The sequence below is a fragment of the Antechinus flavipes genome, chromosome 2 (assembly GCF_016432865.1).
Source record: "Antechinus flavipes isolate AdamAnt ecotype Samford, QLD, Australia chromosome 2, AdamAnt_v2, whole genome shotgun sequence".
Lineage (NCBI taxonomy): Eukaryota > Metazoa > Chordata > Mammalia > Dasyuromorphia > Dasyuridae > Antechinus > Antechinus flavipes.
In genome coordinates, this window is record NC_067399.1 from 23,357,622 (window position 1) to 23,374,080 (window position 16,459).

Genomic DNA, 16,459 nt, shown 5'->3' on the forward strand with positions numbered 1-16,459 from the left:
AATCTATAGCCCTTTGGGCACAGATATTTTTTGATCATTTATCTATTGGGGCATGTCTCTTAATTTTTTTAAACATTTGATTCAGTTCCCTATATTTTTGAGAAATGAGGCCTTATCAAAGAGACTTGCTTAAAAATTATTATTTTTTAACAATTAGTATTGCTAACTGTATTTTCCCCCTTTTATTTTTTTTCCTTTTACCCTATCCCTCCTCAAAAGTGTTTTGGCACTGATCACTCCCCTAATATGCCCTCTCTTTTGTCACCCCCACCCCCTTCCCATATTCCATCATTTTATTTTATTTATTTAATGTTTTTCCCCCAGTTACATTCAAAACAAAAACATTTCTTTTTAAATTGTTTTTAAAATTTTTGAGTTTTTGTTTCACTGCCCTTCTCTTTTCCTGCAGAATAAGATAGATTTCTATAGTGGGGAGTCCCCTTTACAGCACAGCAGTGCACCTGTGGAGGATCTGGTGTCTTTGGATACTGATGACTCTGTGATGATTTATTTTTTGCAAGTCTTTAGGAAATCCTTTTTCTTTTTTTATTTGTCAATGTACTATTTTTATTTGCAAGAACCCTTACATAAATTTTCCTTTTTTGTTCTTTTTATTTTTTATTAAAACTTTTTATTTTCAAAATGTATGCACTGATAATTTTTCAACACTGACCCTTGCATAGCCTTGTGTTCCAAATTTTCTCTTCCTTCTCTACACCCCTATTCCTAGATGGCAAGTAATCCAATATATGTTATACATGTTAAAATATGTTAAATTCAATATATGTAAACATATTTATACAATTCTCTTGCAGCACAAGAAAAATCAGATCAAAAAGGAAAGAAAGTGAGTAAGAAAACAAAATGCAAGGGAATAATAACAAGACTGAGAATGCTATGTTGTGATACACATTCAGTTCCCATAGTCCTCTCTCTGGGTGTAGATAGTCTCTTTATTACAAGATCATTGGAACTGGCCTCAATCATCTCATTGTTGAAGAGAGCCATGTTCATCAGAATTGATTATCACATAATCTTCCTGTTGCCATGTACAATGATCTCCAGTGTGATGGTAGGTTTACTTAGGAGAAGAGTTTAAAGATAAAATAGGAGATAAAATAGGTACTAGGAATGGTCAATATGAAATAGAATTGGAAGAATTTATAGTTAGTAAGGAAAAAGACAAGTTCCCCTGGGGAATTCACAATTAACTAGGAAAAAGGAAGTACTCCATGAGGTGGGAGAAAGCCATTGACTGGCAGGTTAGACTAACCAGAACTAACTAGAGTAAGGAGAGAGATTTGTTTTTAATTTTTTTGAGTTTTAGGCTTATACGTCTCTCCAGGCCTCTCTGAAATCATCCTGCTGGTCATTTCTTACAGAACAATTATATTCCATAATATTCATATGCCACAATTTATTCAGCTATTCTCCAACTGATGGGCATCAGCTCTGTTTCCAGTTTCTTGCCACTACAAACAGGGCTGCCACAAACATTTTTGCACATGTAGGTCCCTTTCCCTTCTTTGTATCTCTTTGGGATATAAGCCCAGTAGTAGCACTGCTGGATCAAAGGGTATGCACAGTTTGATAACTTTTTGAGCATAGTTCCAAATTGCTCTCCAGAATGGCTGGATGTATTCACAGTTCCACCAACAATGTATCAGTGTCCCAGTTTTCCCTCATCCCCTCCAACATTTCTTATTATCTGGAAATCCTCTTTCTAGGACATGCTATATGCTTCTTGACTTCTTCCTCAGAGGATACCAATTATCCTAGAAGAGAGAGTGTAACTATGGCAAGGTTTTAATAGAATTTTAGAGCTCTTCTCTATATTATTTGAGGCTTGTCTTTGTCAGAGGTCCGAGGACTTTTCCATTCTGAGATCAGAGTAAATAGACACTTTGTGTGCTGAGGAAGTTGCCTTGTATTAATTCTTCGAATTCTTTTTTTAGAGAGTATAGCAGTTTTCTATGAATTTATTTTAGTCATTTAAAAAGAGCTGTAAATTGTTTCTTTCCTTACACCTCCCTAACGGCAAAGGCTGCCAGATCTCCTGCTCCTCTTGTATTCCTCACAGTAGATGGCTTGAGTCTGGATACACAAAGTATCCTCAAGCAATATTGAATTAATGTTTGATCACAATGCTCTAGGGGAGAATCAGTGACATACACCACTGTTTTAGTGGTTTTAGTGGCCATGGAGTGTGTTTTTGTACTTTTCTAGACTAAAATGATCTCAGTTTTATGTCACAAACCTAATATGACTTTGAGGAGGGTGATGGATGCTTCATGAAAAGTGGGGAAAGAGGAAGAAATGGTAAGAGAGGGAGGAACTAGATCAGACTAAACTTTCCTTCTATTTCTGTAGGCCTCCCCTTGCTAGGACATATAGAAAAATCCCCATGATTAAAATAGTTGAACCTTTGTTCCTTCAATTTTTTTCCTCAAGGGGTTTGATCTCAGAAATCCCCTTCTTTCCCCCCAAAACCCATCTTGTATTTTATTTTAGATATTTTTAATATTTTAGATAAAGCTCACAAGTTAGAATAATAATGATAATAATAATAGCTAACATTTATAGAGACCCTACTATATGCCAGGCACTGTCCTAAGTACTTTACCAATATGATCTCAATTGATCTTCACAACAACCCTGGGAGTTAGGAGAAGTTATTATCCCCATTTTACAGCTGAGGAAATTGAGGAATACAAAGGTTAATTGACTTAGGGTCACAGTGTTTGAATCTAGATTTGAACTCAGGTCTTTCTTAGTATTTACCAGTGTTCTATTCATTGAGTCACCCAGATCAAGGCAGAGATTTTTTTGTTGTTCAGAATTTTTCATTTCTGTTTTTTTTTTTGTGAACTGACATAGGATTATCTTAGCAGAGCAAACTTGAGTGGTTTGCCATTTACTTCTCCAGCTCATTTTACAGATGAGGAAACTGAGGCAAACAGGGTTAAGTAACTTGCCCAGGGTCATACAGCCACTGAATATTTGAAACTAATTTTGAACTCAGGCTTTCCTGACTCTATCTACTGTGCCATCCAACCATCCTCCAAGTCAAACGAACTAAGTTCAAATCCTACATATGTATGATCTGAGCAAATTATTAAATCCATAGATCTTAGTTTCCTCATCTGTAAAATGAGAGGGTGGACTTGAGAATCACTGAGATCCTTTCCATTTTAAGAACTCTGATTCTAAATGTATTCACATCATTTCCACTTTTGTATTTGTACATCCTGATAAGTTGTAATATAAGACATGCAATACATTCATTGACTATTTTTATCAACCCAAATAAGGCGATAAACAATAAATTGCCATTTTCTTCTTACCAGTATGAACAGATATGCAATACTTCAAAATGAACAGGCTCTCCCAATTTGTTCCATCAAAAAACATTTAATGAGCACCTACTACATACAAGGCAGCCTTCTACTTGTTTATGTATACTTTATATGTATAACTGATCTCTCTCTATATGCATATATGTACACATAATATATACATAGATGTACCTATAATATGTGTTTATATGTATATATTCTGCTTCCCCCCTCACATCCTGATATTAGGGGGATATGAATTGCTTTTCCAGTCCCTTAGTTGAATGGAAGTTAAGCTCATTGACCCATCACATGAAGACTATTCTTCTCTCTCTTTTAGAAACTGCAGCAACATTTCACCATCTTCAGTCCTGCACAGCCTGATGTTTTTCTCTATGGGAACCATTTAGAAAAACATCAGGCTGTTTATTTTTTCTGTACTAGAAGCTGGAGTCCATCTGGACCAGGTGACCTGAATTCATCAAACTCTTCCTCTGTCTTTGCTGTTCTCCTTCAAGAAAACCAATTCTTCAAGTCACTGGGCCACAAACACCAGCCAAGGGCTTCTAACTCCCTCTACTTTTATCTTAGAGTGAGGGACAATTTGGCCCAGCTCCCAGAACTGTGGTGTGTGGTTGCTGCTTACCCATCCCTCCAGCTCAGCTGCTCTGGTTTCCTTCATGTGCAGACAGTAGTGTTAGCAGGGAGTGATGCTACAGAATGGAGCCACAGAAAGGCAGCTTAGAATCAGAGATAGCAAGGAAGCATCTGACAGAAGCCCAAAAATTGTTCCTTTGTTATCATGGTTCAAATCCATCCACATACACACATACATATGCAGATACACAGACACACAAACATATATAATACAAATATGCACACTATATAGACCCACATCCACATATATGTATGTAATCATGTATGTAACACAAATATGAATATTTCTACTATTTTTTTAACCAAACTATCTATCTATATATCTATTTTTAAAAAAATCAAACTGCCTTTCTCTTCATCCATTGAGTTATCTCCTGGTCCTGCTCATTTCACTCAGCATCAGTTCGTGTCAGTCTCTCCAGGTCTTTCTGAAATCACCCTGTTGGTCAGGAACAATAATATTCCATGGCATTCATTTACCACAACTTATTCAGCCATTCTCCAATTGATGAAAAACAATTCAGTTTCCAGTTTCTTGCCACTACAAACAGGGCTGCCACAAACATTTTGGTACATGCAGGTCCCTTGCCCTTCTTTAGTATCTCTTTGGGGTATAAGCCCAGTAATAGCACTGTTGGATCAAAGGGTATGCACAGTTTGATAACTTTTTGATCATGGTTCCAAATTGCTCTCCAGAATGGCTGGATTCATTCACAATTCCACTAACAATGTATCAGTGTCTCAGTTTTCTTGCATCCCCTCCAACATTTGTCTTTATCTTTTCCTGTCATCTTAGCCAATCTGACAGGTGTGTAGTGGTATCTCAGAGTTGTCTTAATTTGCATTTCTCTGGTCAATAATGATTTGAAGTATTTTTTCCTATGACTACAAATAATTTCAATTTCTTCATCTGAAAATTGTCTGCTCATATCCTTTGACTATTTATCAATTGGAGAATGGCTTGATTTCTTATAAATTTGAGTCAGTTCTCTATATCATTTGGCAATGAAGCCTTTATCAGAACCTTTGAATGTAAAAATGTTTTCCCAATTTGAGAATGAGAATAACTTGATTAATCAGCTAGACAAAAATACCCATGGATCCCAAGCAGAGGTTTGCTGACTAATGTTTGACAACTGACTTCACTTTCATAAGTCTAGGCAATAACAAAAAAATAAATTAAGCCCTGATTTGTAGTGATTTTTGAGAGGTAAATGTCTCACTGAAAATTTAACAGTTAGCTGGGTTAAGCCGGTCATAGGCATGGGAAAGATATGACTATTGGAGTCACTAGGTTTTAATAGGCTTTTTGAGTGCTCACAACATGTTGTATCTGTAATCTATATAGTATACATACATACGTAATCTATGGTCTCATCTTAATGCTGTCTCTTACAGAAAAGACATCCTCACCCTGACATTTTCAAGCAGATACTTGGTTCAAGTTGGCAGAGACAGAGACTGTTTTATCTCACAGGATGCTTCCCAGTGACTTGAAAAGGCCAGGCCACATCCTGACTGGCTTGGGTAAAAAACAAAACCGTGGAGCACATCAGAGCCCCTCCCCTCCTTCCTCCATACCCCCCACTTCCCACCCTCAGCTTTAAGTCCTATAGCAGAAAAAGCACAGGGAAGAATATCTGCTCTAGGAGAAAATGCCATGCCCAGTGCTCCTGGCATTCTAGACTCTGTCCAATTCCCAATCACTCTGGCTTTGCCAGAAAGAGAAATGGGCTATGCTGTGGCTCTAAGCACAAGGTTTGAGTTGGAAAACTCCTCTAGCAGCTTCTTCCTAATGAATGACTATAGGGACAGATTTAGCAAAGAAGCAGGAGCCTTGGAGGACTACCGAAGGCCAGTGACCAGGATCTGGTCCCTTTCTACCATATAGACAGAGATATCCATCCATCAGAGGCAGACTTTCCTATTGAAAAAGTCATCCTTAAACTCAGTTCCCTCTTCCTATTGTTTGACCTAGCTCCTTTACAGGACCTATTCCTTAGTGCTAATTGTTTAGCTACAACTGGAAAACAAGGTCTCCGGGGCCTGATTAAGAAGTTTTCCTATGCTTCTTACTTCTTTTAACCCAGCTAGATTCCCCACGGGCAGAAAATAGTTAATATAAGTCCTCTTTCTAGGGGCCCGATATTCTCCAGGAAAACATTCTTAACCTTTGGCATCCTGGTAGTACCTACAGACACTTTGTCAGAACAATGCTTTTAATAGCACAAGATAAATGCACAAAATTACAACTAAGTATATTTTTAATAGTATAGTCATATGGTTGTTGTTCAATTATCTCCTGACTCTTCATGACCCACAAATGTGTCTGAGACCAGATCTGAATTTAGGAAGATGATTTTTCCTGACTCCAAGTCTGAGTCTACTTTGACTAAACATATACACATATCACACACATATGTATACATACACAAGTTTCCAGGGCCCAGCTTGTTGTAGGGCCATTTTATAGACTGGTAGTCTCTTGACACTTTGACATATATTGGTTCTTTACTGGTCCAAGAGCTTGAGTTTTCCAAAGACATCAGAATCTCATTGCAGGATCCCAAGCCTATCTAGGGTTCTCAATAAATTATTAGACTCTTGTTTGTTCCTCTCGTCCTGTTCTTCCTGGATTGGGGACAGGTGTCCCTCAACTAGTATTTCAACCATGTGCCCTATTAGTTGTGAGTTTTAACTCTCCTCCATCTTTAGAGACTCTAAAGACCAGACTAAGCAGCTTTGCTCTCAAACAGATTTCTCTGGTCTACATTCCTTTAGGACAATTAATGAATAGATGATGGAAACTTTCTGAAGGAGAATGATATGGCTGAGATGCATATATATTGGCCCATGTCTCTCCTGCTCCTGTTGGAATAGAGGATTTTTTTGAGGGGAAGGGACTATCTTTCATTCTTCTTGTGTTTATATTTCCAGTATGTAGTCCAAAGTTTGGCACATACTAAGTGCTTAATGATGCTTGTCAATTTACTACTTTTTCTGCTCTCCAAATCTCAACACCAAATGCAATAAATACTGATAGAAATTCCAAAATACTTTCCCTAAAACATAGGATCCTTGAGTTAGAGCTGGAATGGACCCTTTGCTATATAGATGAAACATTATACAGAAAAGTCACATGACTAGTCCAAGGATACATGGTAAATTAAGGGATGGGAATTCAGACCTAGGAGTTCTGACTAAAGGCCTCACACTCATTCTACAATCTTGGAAGAATGAAACTACCACAAGAGCTTCCAGTGAGCTTAAAAACTCAGCAGTCAATATGTCATAGACACATGCCATGAGAACTGGCCAACAACGTGACATAATGAATTGAGTGCTGGACTCAAGAAAACATGGATTCAAACTCTAAAACTAGCTATGGGATCCTGGCCAACTCATCTAACTGCTCTGTACCCCAGAGAACTCTCCACAAGGCAGGACAATTGCTGGCTACATTGAGAGAAGGAATTCCTCACACTGATAAAATTACAAGTCCAAGAAAAAATATTGTGCTTACCTAATAGACAAAATTTGTTTGTGAGGATCAAAAGTGGTAATGTCTATAAAGTCCTTTTTTAAAATAGTATTTTTCAACTATGCATGAAGACAATTTCCAACATTCATTTTTTGAAAGATTTTGAAATCCATATTTTCCTCCCTCCCTTTTTCCCCTCTCCCTAAGGTGGCAAGCAAATTGATATAGGTAATATATGTATGAAAATACAGGTAAATAATATAAATATTATTAAAATAATGTAATATAATGCAATAGTGCAAAATATAATTCCACATTAGTTACCTTGTAAAAGAACAAAAGAAAAACCAAAAAATCATAAAGGAAGTGAAAATATTATACTTTGATCTGCATTCAGACTCTATCACTTCTTTCTCCAGGATGTAGATAGCATTTTCCATCATGAGTCTTTTGGAATTGTCTTGGGTCATTGTATTGCTGAGAAGAGCTAAGTCTGTCATAGTTGATCATCGTACCATGTTGCTATAACTGTGTACAATGTTCTTCTAGTTCTGCATACTTTACACAGCATTTGATAGTGCTTTAGTGAATGATAATGCTAAAAAATTATCCAATCAATAGACATTTATTAAATGCCTATTATATGCTGAGTTCTCAGCTAGATATAGGGAATCCAAAAGTAAATAGGAAACACTCTGTACCCTCAAGGAACTTATATTCAGAATGAATAAAAGGCGATTATGGAGGAATAGGATTATATAAATCATGTGTCTCCTGTTCTTCTCCCTCTACTTATTTATGGGTAGCAGTGACATTCTCCCACGGACAAGAGATAATTGAAATGCATAATATTTGAAAGACTATGATCACTTTCTGGAAGAATTGGTAGAACTCCTACTTTCCCTACAATTTGGTTTGGAGTGGTTCTCTAGCAATGTGCTGTCTTGGATTTTTAAGACTTATTGGGAAACACCATATTGTTTTTTTTAATAGTATTTTATTTTTCCAAATTCATGTAAAAATAGTTTCTAGCATTCATTTTTATAAAATTTTGTGTTTTAATTTTTTCTCCTTATCTCCCCCCCACAAGACAGAGAGCAATCTGATTTTTATTAAATATGTGCAATTCTTTTAAACACATTTAACATGTTGTGCAAGAAAAATCAGACCAAAAAGGAAAAATTGTAGGATAGATTAGAAGATAAGATCCTAGATTAAGAGCTGGAAATTCAGAAGTCATTTAATCCAACTAGCTCATATTCTAGATAAGACAACCACTGAGGGCTAGAGGAGTTAAGTGACTTGTCTAAGATCACCCTAATAATAGATGTCAGAGGCAGGATTTGAATTGAGGTTCTCTGACTTGAAGTACTTGAAATTTTCATTGTACCCTGTCCGTTAAGCCTCGACATTCTTTAATACTTCCTAATTAATACTTTCTGCTAAAGGTTACAGGTTGGAATAAATAACAGAATAAGGAGGGTATATCACAGCACAAAGAGGAAAATAATCCTCTAGTTTTCATTCAAATAAGGGAACCATCACCCCCTCCCTTGCTTAGAACCCTTTGGAGGAATTCTAAGGATCTTCCAAAGGGAGGACTCCTATTCTTGAAGATTTAGAGGCAGAAAGGAAATGACAAAGCCCAGTTTCTCTGCTGAGTCCCTGCCCTCCTCTCATCATCACCGAAGATGTCTGTTAACAGGCTGAAAATTTCCCTTCCTAGAAAGTAGAGGAGGAACTGAAACAGAGTCTGTGGTGAGGGTGGGAGCACAGTTATCATCAGGTATTATCTTCGAGGCCCACGGATGGGCTCATTCAGTGACAATCACACAGACGTCATTCTTAAATGTTCATTAAAACTTGAAATTGTAAAATTTAAAGAAAACACCAAAAACACTTATTTATTTATTTATTTTTGAAAGCTTTTTATTTATAAAACAAATGCATGGGTAATTTTTCAACATTGACCCTTATAAAAACCTACTGTTCCAAATTTTCCCCTCCTTCCCCCATCCACTCCCCTAGATAGTAGGTAATCCAATACATGTTAAATATGTTAAATACATGTTAAATCCAATACATGTATACATATTTATACAGTTATCTTGCTGCACGAGAAAAATCGGATCTAGAAAGAAAAAAAAAAGGAAAACATAAATGCAAGCAAACAACAACAGAGTGATAATGCTATGTTGAAGAACACTTTATTTTGGAGAGGAGAAAAGATCCCATTCTTCCTTTCCTTCCCTCAGAGAATCTGGGTCCAAAGGGAAGATAAAATCCTTGTCCTCAGGGAGTCTCTAAACTTATGGGTGAGATTTTAATGGAACCACCTGTCAGAAAGTATGCTATTAACTATACCAACAGTATTCTTGCCCCACTGCTGATGTATTCATCTGGAATGTGCTAGTTCCTTCTCTTGCAGGGCTGCACAACTGGGCATGGCAAACCTTATCAGCAGAGTTTCCTCAATCTTTTCCAACGCAAATGCCTGACTGGCCACACTGCCTGGAAGGTGAAACTGGACCCAGTTAATTCCAGGGCTCACCTTTGAGCAGAACTAACCTGGAGGGTTTACACTTCCTTTCTTTTATTTTTGTAAGGCAATTGGGTTTAAGTGACTTTCCCAGGATCACACAGCTAGTGACTGTTAAGTGTCTGCATTTGAACTCATGTCCTCCTGAATTCAAGGCCAGTGCTTTATCCACTGCACCATCTAGCTGGTTCTATCTTTCTTTGGATATTCTCTAATTGTTCCAAGAGGACCACTTTCTGTCCCAATTTTTATTTGTTTTCCAATGTTCTATATTGTCCCGAAGTCCAATCACATCTTATTTTTGGGGGAAATCTGGAGAGTTTGGAATTTCTACCTTCTCTTCCATCTTCCCAGAATCCTCCTGCAAGATAAATTTCTATACCCAATTTGAACCAAATCAGATGAGATGCTCATCCTTTCCCTTCTTTCCTTCTACTGTAGTAAGTCTCTTGTGCTTCTTCAATGATGTAATTTACCCTTTATGGTCCCTCCATTTTCTCTTTTTCCAGTGCAATCCTCTTTTTGTCACCCTTTAACTTTTGTATATCATCACATCAAAGTCAACTTTTATCCACACTCTTTGACTATGTATTCTCTTTCTAACTGCTCTAATAGAAATATAGTTTTCAAGAGTTCCAAGTGTCAAATTCCTATATTACAGGATGATACTTGTAACTCTTGAGAACTATATACAGTTGAATCTAATTGAATAGCATATCTATTTTATTTCCTGTTTACCTTTTGATGCTTCTCTTAAGCCTTGGATTCAAAGATCAAATTTTCTGTTCAACTTTGGTCTTTTTAGCAGGAAAGTTTGAAAGTCCCTGAGTTCATTGAATTTCCATCTTTTCCCCAAAAAGATTATGCTCAGGTTTTCTGGCTAGTTGATTCTTAGTTGTAGTCTAACCTCCTTTGCCTTCTGGAATATTTGTCGTATTTCTTAATTACAGCACATATTCTGATATACTTCTAACTCATGGGCACATATACTGTGCCCATTTATTTGCTCCTACAAAGTGGTGATATGTATATTTTGGCATATATGGAAGCTTTTTATTTTACCTCTTTGGAGTATATTCACCCAGTAGTGAAAATCTCTGTCAAAGACTACAGAAATTGTAATCACTTTATCTGCATAATTCCAAATTGCTTTCCAAAATGGTCGGACCAATTCATAGCTCCAACAACAATGTTTAAGTGTGTTTTGCTTTCTCACACAATCTCGAAGGCTGATTGTTGTTTCTTGCCCTTTGTACCAAAATTTTTAAAATTCCTATGAACATTTACACATTTAGTCTTCCTTGAGTGCTTCAAGGATTATGATCTGAGGATATTCTTTTTTCAATAGCACAGAGACTAATCCTACAGTGTCTTTCAGAAAGTCTTTCTGAGTTTGGTTGGCCAAAAAATTCATCCCTTCCCTTAACTGTGTGAGGAAAGTCTCTGAGCATAGCATGGCTGTCACCAGACATGGTCCATCACTGGCCCAAACTGGAAGCCTCTATGGTTGGAAGGATTTAAATTCCTTCCAAAGTCATAAACACTTCCAGTGTTTAGCCTTCAAGCACCCGGGGGTTCCTCTATATAATAATAAAGCACGAGATACTACATACACATGCATGAGCAGTGTAGCATAATATTGAGAGAGAGAGAGAGAGAGAGAGAGAGAGAGAGAGAGAGAGCGAGCTTCAGAACTAAGAAGACCTAACTTCAAGTCCAGCAAAATATTATTTAGTGCCTTTGGACAAGTTGATTAATGTTTCACTGCTCTAAGCCAACTCTCTAGGACCAAACTGACAAACAGGCACTGACATACATTAGTAAAAGAAGTTACTTAAATTGATAATGTTTTTTATCCCTATAGACACATCATTTTGTTTTTTTATTAATGTGCAATTCCAGAAATGGAACCAAACACATCAAAACATTAATGTTTAATAAAAATGCAGGCAAGTGAAAACTCAGGGAAAGATTCATAGTTTCATTAATGTTGTTTGAAGAACAACATGGTGAAACATAAATTTGCATTTTTGAATGACAAGCTCTAACCAAGTCCATCTGGATCATTGAATTAAAAATATGAGAATGAATCTTGAACAGGTTAGAAGTAAAGAGAATAATATATTTAAGATTGATTTTAAAAATTATTAGATATTAGAGTTGATGAAGGCTAGTGAGTTTATTACATAAAATTACAAGACTTTTCAAAACAATGCATAATTATTGAGATTAGATTTGAAAAATATGCATCAATTATAAAAATTTATAAGGAGCATAGATGAATATTTGACTGCAATGTTGACAAACTTTAGAGTGGGTGAACAGTTTGCAAACATGGGCCTAAGAGAGCATAGCAGGGATCATTGATTAAAATGTATTTTTCAATAACTGAAGGGTTTGTGATTTGCTTAGGTTGATTGGCACTTACTTCACTGGCAAAAATCACAAATTCTCTATGAATTAACAGGCAATGGGTAAAAATGTGCTTGTGCCAGTAGAAGCTTGTTCCTGAATCTTTATGATTTCAAGAAGACTGGTATTAATATGACAGTCATCATATTGCAGAAATGGAATTTCTTGGATTTGTTAGGACCCTCCAAGGCTTGTGCTCCACAGACAGAGCTTGGAGAAGGCTAGATCACCAATGTTATGAAAAAAATCACCAAAAACTGTTAGTGAAGGAGGACAGCAGCACAAGAAGAAAAATTAAAACATAGCTCAAAAAAGATGAAAAGATAGATATTTTATACAAATTCTTTATTTCATCTTTAAATCTAATTTAAGCTAATTTTTAATTTAATCTAATATTTTATGTTTCCCCCATCTCCTTTGGAAAGTATGGTTCTTGAGGATAGGGAATTTCTTTTTTTAGTAGTTATTTTCCAACTTGCACATGGTAGGCATGTAATAAATAACAATAATGCTAATAATGGCTAGCACTTACAAAATACTAAAAATAGTTTCCAAAGCACTTTACAAATAGGATCTCATTTGACTCTCACAATAACGTGGGAGGTAGGAGCCATTATTATGTCCATTTTTCCGTGGAAAAAAATGAAGCAAACGTGTCCGAGGCTGGATTTAACTTAATTCTTCTTGACTTCAGGTCTAAGGCTACATGGGGATCTTTACAATGCTTGTTGAATTTAAATGAATCAGAAATAAATTCATACACTATTATTATCATATTTTATTAAGTATTAATGGTTGTAAATATATTTTTTGTGCTTGGTATTTAAACTGAAATGCATAATATTTTTTAAAAATTAGACATATATAATTTATTGATTTTCTTTTTTTATAATTGCCTTTTATTTTTCAGAATGCATGTATAGATAGTTTTCAAACTTCAACCTTGCAAAATCTTTTGTTCCAAAATTTTTCTCCCTACTTCCTCAATAGCCCTAGACAGCAAGTAATCCAGTATAGGTTAACATGTGCAATTCTTCTAAACATATTTTCACATTTATCATGCTGTAAAAGAAAAATCAGATCAAAAAGGGAAAAAAAATGAGAAAGAAAGAACAAGCATGCAAACAACAACAACTGCAAAGTTGAAAATACTATGCTGTGATCCATAGGCCCCATAGTTCCCATAGTACTCACTCTGGGATGCAGATGGCTCTCTCCATCACAAGTCTATTGGAACTGACCTGAATCACCTCATTGTTGAAAAGAGCCACATCCATCACAGTTAATCATCACTGCTTCTGTATACAATGCTCTCTTGGTTTTCTTCCCTTCACTTAGCTTCAGTTCATGTAAGTCTCTGCTAATCGTTAATTATAGAACCATAATATTAGATTCCTATTCTATAACTTATTCAGCCATTCCCCAACTGATGGGCATCCACTCAATTTCCAGTTCCAGTTCCAGTCACTACAAAAAGGGCTACTACAAACATTTTTGCACGTAGGTCCCTTTCCCTCTTTTATGATTTATTTAGGATACAAACCCAGTAGAGATACTGCTGGGTCATAGGCTATGCACAGTTTGACAAGCCTTTGGGCATAGTTCCAAATTGTTGTCCAGCATGGATGGATCAGTTCACAACTCCATCAACAATGTATTAATGTCCCAGTTTTCCCACATCCCCTCCAACATTCATCATTATCTTTTCCTGTTATCAGTCTGAGAGGTATGAAATTAACAATAATAACAGGACAAAAGAGTTGTGGAATTTATCATGTCAGGAAAACAACATATTTACAAGGAAGCAAATGAGACCTTAGCAATATTTTAGTGTAAAGAACTTTGGATTTTGAATTTAAAACATTGCCCTAATGCTAAATCTGTAATTGATGGGGTGTGTGTGTGTGTGTATGTGTGTGTGTGTGTTTTAACTATGGAAAAGTTCTTACTCTCTCTAAGCCTTAACTTACTCAGTATTTAAAATGAGAATGCACTGGATTATTTCTAAAATCTTTATCAATTCTAAATCTATATATCTATATATCTATATACATATATATATTTCATGATAACACTGAGACTTGGAGAGATGGGTCCATATCTATAATAAAAGTTAAATCTGGTTTTAAAAAAATAATAGTATAGCACTACAAATCAAGAAGATACAGTTTTGTGGAGAAATTCACAATTAGGCGCAAACTTGGAGCATTTGAGAGATGACTAATGAGAGAAATGCAAGAAATCTCACAGCTGATGAATACCACAGATCATGTGGTCAGTAACAGGAAATAGATAATGTGTTGGAGAAATAGAATATAAACTGTCATGATATACTATTGTTGGAGCACCTTACTGGGGTAAATATTGGAGACCTTTCTGCTGAAATCATAGCAGATGAGAAATTCTTGCCTTACTGATAATTTTTTTCTTTCTTGATGTTTCAGTGTATTGATATTTAGTTTATCATAGTTCTCCAACTTGCTACAGAAAGGAGAAAATACTTTTAACTACCTGTTCTCTAGGTTCAAGACTGATCATATTTATAGCTTAATATGATTCATTTTCTTGCAAAAAACTTTTATGTTATCAACAGTCTTGTCATCTTTGTTGAAATATTATTATAGCTGAAAAGTTAAGTAGTGTAAGACTGTGGGTATTCTTTTTTTTTAAAAAAAATTCCTTTTCTTTTCTTTTCCTTTCTTTCTTTCTTTCTTTCTTTTCTTTCTTTCTTTCTTTCTTTCTTTCTTTCTTTCTTTCTTTCTTTCTTTCTTTCTTTCTTTCTTTCTTTCTTTCTGCTGAAGCAATTGGGGTTAAGTGACTTGCCCAGGGTCATACAGCCAGGAAGTGTTAAGTGTGTGAGATCAGATTTGAACTCAGATCCTCCTGACTTCAGGACTGGTGCTCTATCCATTGTGCTACCTAGCTGCTCCCAACTGTGGGTATTTAAGCAAAAAAAGATTCTGGCATTTTGGTTAAAAGAAAAGTCATGTGTTGAATAATGATGTTATACTTCAATAATTTGAAGGAACTGTGATATCTTTGATGTCAATTATTCCTCCAATGATACCTCTTGTCACTCTTTCATGGATAATTTTTTTCCAAACGACAATGGAAGTTCTTTGGCCTCCCTGATTCTGAACAATAAATAAGAAGTTGATTATTGAAGTAAAATCAGTGAGGATCTTGGGAAACAGTGACAGCACCTTTCTAGCATTCACTGTGGATAAAGAAGTAAAAGTGAGACCATTTTAAAAAATTGTTTCAAAGATTTTGAGAGTGAATGTTAAGGGTTTCAGTTCTATTTAGAAAATTTGATTGGGGGAATGAAATGCATTTTAAAATACATGCAATTGTGATGAAGAAGAAAAGGAGAGAGGCTATTTAAAAGATAAATGGGGCTGCACAGGGTATTCATCTCCCCACTTAACTTTTTCAAAGACATAAAAGGTGGAAAAATCTCTTAAATACAGACTGAATGTAAAAGAATTCTTATATTAAAAAGAGTAATTTTAGGATCACTGAGCTCAAACTGATTATGAATGTTCAGCATAATCATAAAGAACTTTCTACTTTTTAAAATTACATTTGATACAAAAGAAAACTCAAAGAATGATCGCTTCCTAGAGTGAATGGAATGATGGTAAGAGAAATTAGAAGCACAGCTAGATTCCAGTCAATCTTAATCAGGAATCCAGTGAAGTGATTCATAATTCAAATTTCCATTGTGTATTTTCATTGAGCTGGAACAGATGGTCATTAAAAAAAACTTCAAATGATATGAAAATATTTCTCGTCTCTACCAAGAAAAATGGTATTGGAATACAGAAAAAAGGCACAGAAATGCTTAACAAAGAGTTTCTGAGTGTCCTTAATAAATTGAAGTCACCACACTTGGAGTAAGAACATCTCAGGATACTACATCTCAAAAAAAGACCTTAATAATTTATTGCCAAGTCAGTGACAGTGATCTCTCAAAAATCATTGTGAATGGAGAAGTTCTGTGGGTCTGGAAACAGATAAATGACCTAATACATT